At 35.5% G+C, this 4,556-nt stretch overlaps 1 long non-coding RNA gene across 2 annotated transcripts; it reads left to right on the top strand.

Moving 5' to 3' along the window:
* The first annotated feature begins 1,225 nt into the window (after positions 1 to 1,225).
* LOC106414065 lies at positions 1,226 to 4,249 on the top strand. Of its 2 annotated transcripts, XR_007329149.1 has the most exons (7): positions 1,226 to 1,948; positions 2,030 to 2,063; positions 2,146 to 2,569; positions 2,649 to 3,157; positions 3,240 to 3,349; positions 3,442 to 3,537; positions 3,669 to 4,249. It is a non-coding gene; the product is annotated as an uncharacterized LOC106414065 (long non-coding RNA). The 2 variants fall into 2 exon arrangements; XR_001282748.3 differs by having other exon boundaries at positions 1,235 to 1,948; positions 2,146 to 3,157.
* Positions 4,250 to 4,556: the final 307 nt, after the last annotated feature.

Below are 4,556 nucleotides of genomic sequence, written 5' to 3'. Positions count from 1 at the left end.
TGGAGGAGAGTAAATGTTCTTGAAACAAGCATTGCTTGCATGCATGCAAGAGAGAGAAGCTTTCCATGCAATTTAATTGTTGATTTCGTCACTTTCTTGGACATCAAAAAAACCACTTGATTTTGGTTCTTCTTGGGCGTGTAACTTCATAAAAATGGGTAGGAAATGTTAGCTAACATCATGGGTTGATTTTTGAAACTTTATAAATCAGCCCAAGATCACATCATAGTCTTTCATATGTTCATGCTTAAAAGATGGTTTCTTTTATGGGATTTATGAACATATTGGAATAATAAAAATGTGAAATGAATCTCTGCTTTCTATGTTTAGTCTCTGCTTTTTTTTCCGGCAATTGCGTAAATCTCAAGTTTTGGAAGATCAGTTTAAACATATTGGTTTAGTCTCTGCTTTCTTTCGAAAATTGCGTGATTTTGTTTTGTTTTGGAACATCAGTCTCTTGTTTCTGTTTGATAGGAGAAGATAAAAAAGATGAGGAAGGACTAAAGAAGATGACTATGCTTGGAGAATGGAGATTATGTATAATGTATGAACCAAATCTTTGCTTTTAGATTATGTATACCTAATCTTTGCTTTTAGATTATGTATGAACCTAATCTTTACTTTGAGATTTATGTATGAACCTAATGTATGCTTTTGGATTCTAGAAAACATAATAAAATCATGTTAAATATGATTTTTTGCAGTTTAACATTGAATTTTTAATTAGGTTCCGCAGACAGTCCATTTAAAATGGTTCAAAAATGAGTTTAGTACAATTTGGACTTGGTGCAATTTGGGCTTTAACAAATAGTGTCCAATAAACTCATTATCCATTTGGATATGGACAGCCCGATTAACATTCCTACACATTGTATAGGAGTAAGAACATGCGAAGAATAGATGATCGCGAGTCTCATCCTTTTCCCTCACACAAAACACACTCATGATGAATCTCCCAAATCCTCATTCTATCACCTGTTGAAAGCATGCTCCTGACAGAACCCCCTGCGAAAACCAAATGATACAACTCTAACTCACCTCATCACGCTTATCTGCTGAAACCAAATGTAAGTTTGTTTCTCATTTTTATTTCCTAAAAAAATTCACTTTGATTTTGATTTTTTCTCTAATATTTCATTTTTCTTAGTTTTTTACATATTCATTTCTCAATTTCTTATTTATTTCTAATAAAATCATTTATTTGATAAGATTTAAAATAACACTCATTTATTTTAAAATTTTGAATTTTGAACTGAGCTTTAATTTTATTAAAAAAAATTATTTATTATCTTACAATATTAAAAGGGCTTAAGCTCAACTCCTAGCGTGACCACATCATTTTAAAAACCACCAATGAGAATATTGTGTTTTCACCACGACATTCGCTCTTTTATGGTGGCCTGTTAATAATTGGTGTTGGCCCAGTAACCCAAATCACCTCCCTCATGACTGTCTATATCCTTTTCGCCCCTTTCACTTTCCCATCTTCGAAAGAACTGCAATGCCTCGGAACGATGGAGATCATCGCAACCGATAAGTTTACACCGTGGCCACATCCATGCTTACGGCGATCGTTAACTTATGGTCAAAGCTGGGTTTCTTGCATTCTTTCCGAAGACGTGAAGATCTATGTTGCGTCGTTGGTGTTAACAATAATGTTTCCATGCGCTGACGTCTGTTCTATACATGATTAGAGGTCCAAGCCTCTTTCTCTCTTCCCCAACCTTCACGCTGTCTTCCTCTCCTGTGGTCCCAGTGGCGGCTCTGCTACTGCCTTTCCCGGCGCCGATGGGAAATCTCCTTTATGGGGATCGAAGAACGCGATGCAGTTCTCTCCGGTCTCGTAGACTGATTAAGAGCAGCGATGTAGTGAATACGGGTTCATGGGTTTCGACCTTGGTTCTGGATCCGACCCGGTTATCCAATCGACGTTTTGTCTCAAGATGATGTCAGTTTCAAAACTTACTTCTATGTTTTTTGTAGTTATTATAATCGACAGCTTCTAATCGATTTCTTTGCGTCATTGCAGATATGGTTATTTTCCTGTCATTAAACACAACGTGGTGAGTTCTTCTAAATGCTCTCTCATCACATTTTCCTTCTGTGTCTATCGCGCGGTGAAATTAAATTGTTTGTTTTCTACAGAAGATGAAGACATCTCAAAGATCCATCATGAATTTGTGCGGACGAAACATATGCCTAAGATGAATCCTCAAAGTTTGCCACTGACTTTAACAAAAAAAGGGTTTATTAGGTTCTTTGATTCTCAATATTGATTTAGTCGATTCATACTTTTAGCTATATATGTTAATAAGAATCTCAGATTGGATGCATATAAGTTTACTGATTTGATTGTGTTTACCCATTGGCACATTATATTGCCCCTCTTACTTGCCCAGTTAGACATTTCCAAGAAGCACATGGTTAATGAGGTTATCTATATGACTTTTTGCTTTGTTGTTCATGTTTTTACAGACTTGTGTATTTCTTGAGAAGTATATGAGCTCTAGTCTTGCAGTTTTGATATAGTTTTTGTGCAGACAACTATTTTGGTTGTCGTAAGGTATTGGTAAGCAAGAAAATTTCTTTCTGAATTGCAGCTTTGTGATAAATGATTTGATCTCTTCGCCATTTATATGATTTTGCAGCTTAGTAGTATGGAGAACAAAAAATATGTATACATGTGTCATGATCAAATGAGAGGTCTGGTGTGATTGATGGACTTCTTATGTTTCAGCAATGTCAGTTTACATACATTTAAGCAATTTGGGCAGAGAAAAATTAGAGACATAGATGGATTTTAATCCTACAATTCAAAAAACATCCAGCACATATCTATGTACTTGCAAGCCAACTTCCCCTAGAAAATTAGAACGTTTCTTAAAGTTTGTCGATGGTGATAATCATGAATTTAGGTTGCTCTCTTAAAATGGGTTTCCATCGTCTAGCCTATACATATTTTTTTCATTCCAAGAGATGTGTATTATATATCATATTTTGGTATGGTGCAAATTTTCTGATGAAGGCAAGCCGCACCAAGAGTTTGTGAAGAGTCTATGCTCATACAAAGACATATTTGAGCTTAGAAACCGAGTCGAAGCATTTGCTTTGCAGTATGAGATGCATGCTTCTAGCTATCAGAGAGATTGTATACTTGGTAACTATTTCTCCATCATCATCTTAAGTTTGCTCATGTTATACTTATGTCTCCCATCAGCGAGTTTTGTTGTTTGCCTTAGCTGAACCAAGCAACATCCGTATTACACACTTTACAGAGGACTTCTGACTTCTAAGTTTTGAGTATGATCACCATTGAGTCAAACAGTTGCCTCTTTTGAGTCACTCTCAGGTTCGTTCACCTTTTTGTTTCGCAATTTTCTTAGACTTTTCATTCATAGTTATAGATGATTTGACGACATAGTGTTGATATTGTTGTGACAGACTGGACGCTTGACAGTGCTTCCGGCTATTACTACAACCAGACCAATGGTCTGCACTATAAATTAGATTCTCGATTCAATTATAGTGACTCGATTGGTACGTAACAATTATAGATTTTTTTTTTATTTTCTTTCGGATAGAATTGTATTCAATTTCTTTCTTCGTGTGGGAGTAAACTGATAATGAAAAAAGACGTTGGATGACACAAGATGAAGAATACTTTGCAGTTAAAGAAAACGTGGCACTAGGCAACCAAGTGAAGTGCGCCTAGGATGGTTGGTAATCTGCTTTATGGAGTAAGTCCAGTGTCAGCTACACTCTCTGCTGGGAGACGAGAGCTATATGCTCTGTTTGTTGAAGAAACTTTGGATTTAAGAAGTATCCATAGGTAAAAGGAAGCCATGAAAAGTTTCGAGAAAGTCATCAAATTCTCTGAAAAACTCGAGTAAACTTTGAAGCATGATCTTAACATGGTTGCTGATAAGAGATACATTGTTTGAGTATGGTTCTGATTTCAGTCTGATGGAAAATGAACAAGAAGGAAATGGATTGACTAGGAGTCTAGGAGATTCATCAAGGAGGGATATCTTTTTAGTGGCGCAAGATCAAGAAATCTGCTTCGGGGATGTTTCATAACCGATGGAAACTTTTAATGCAATGCGTGTGCAAGAGTGACAGAGTGAGAGTACATTTTGGATTCTATGCAATGCATGTGTATGAATGAGAGTACCTTTGTATATATTTTAAATTCCCACTACTCTATTTCATACTTCCTTAGAATCTATGGTGAGAGCCAAATTTTCTTTCACACTGAGATCTTCATTCAACCATGGAAAAATACAGAGAAAGTATACATATTTGAGTCGTGTATATAACAGATAAATCTCAAATTCTCATAATGGGTAAAAAATGAATCCCAATTATTCGTCCATCCACACAGATTATACACACACATCCAAGTAATATAAAGTGCCGGTTTCTGTAATTTGGTTTGAATTGTCCGTAATATTATCCCTAAAGAATTATTTATTTTGGTTTTATCATTGTATGTATAACAATAACCAGTATACCACCGAGATGGCAAATTTGATTTAGAAGTAACATAAATATCATAT

Source organism: Brassica napus, chromosome C9 (assembly GCF_020379485.1).
Source record: "Brassica napus cultivar Da-Ae chromosome C9, Da-Ae, whole genome shotgun sequence".
Classification (NCBI taxonomy): Eukaryota; Viridiplantae; Streptophyta; class Magnoliopsida; order Brassicales; family Brassicaceae; genus Brassica; species Brassica napus.
This window is presented reverse-complemented; position numbering and strand designations above follow the sequence as displayed.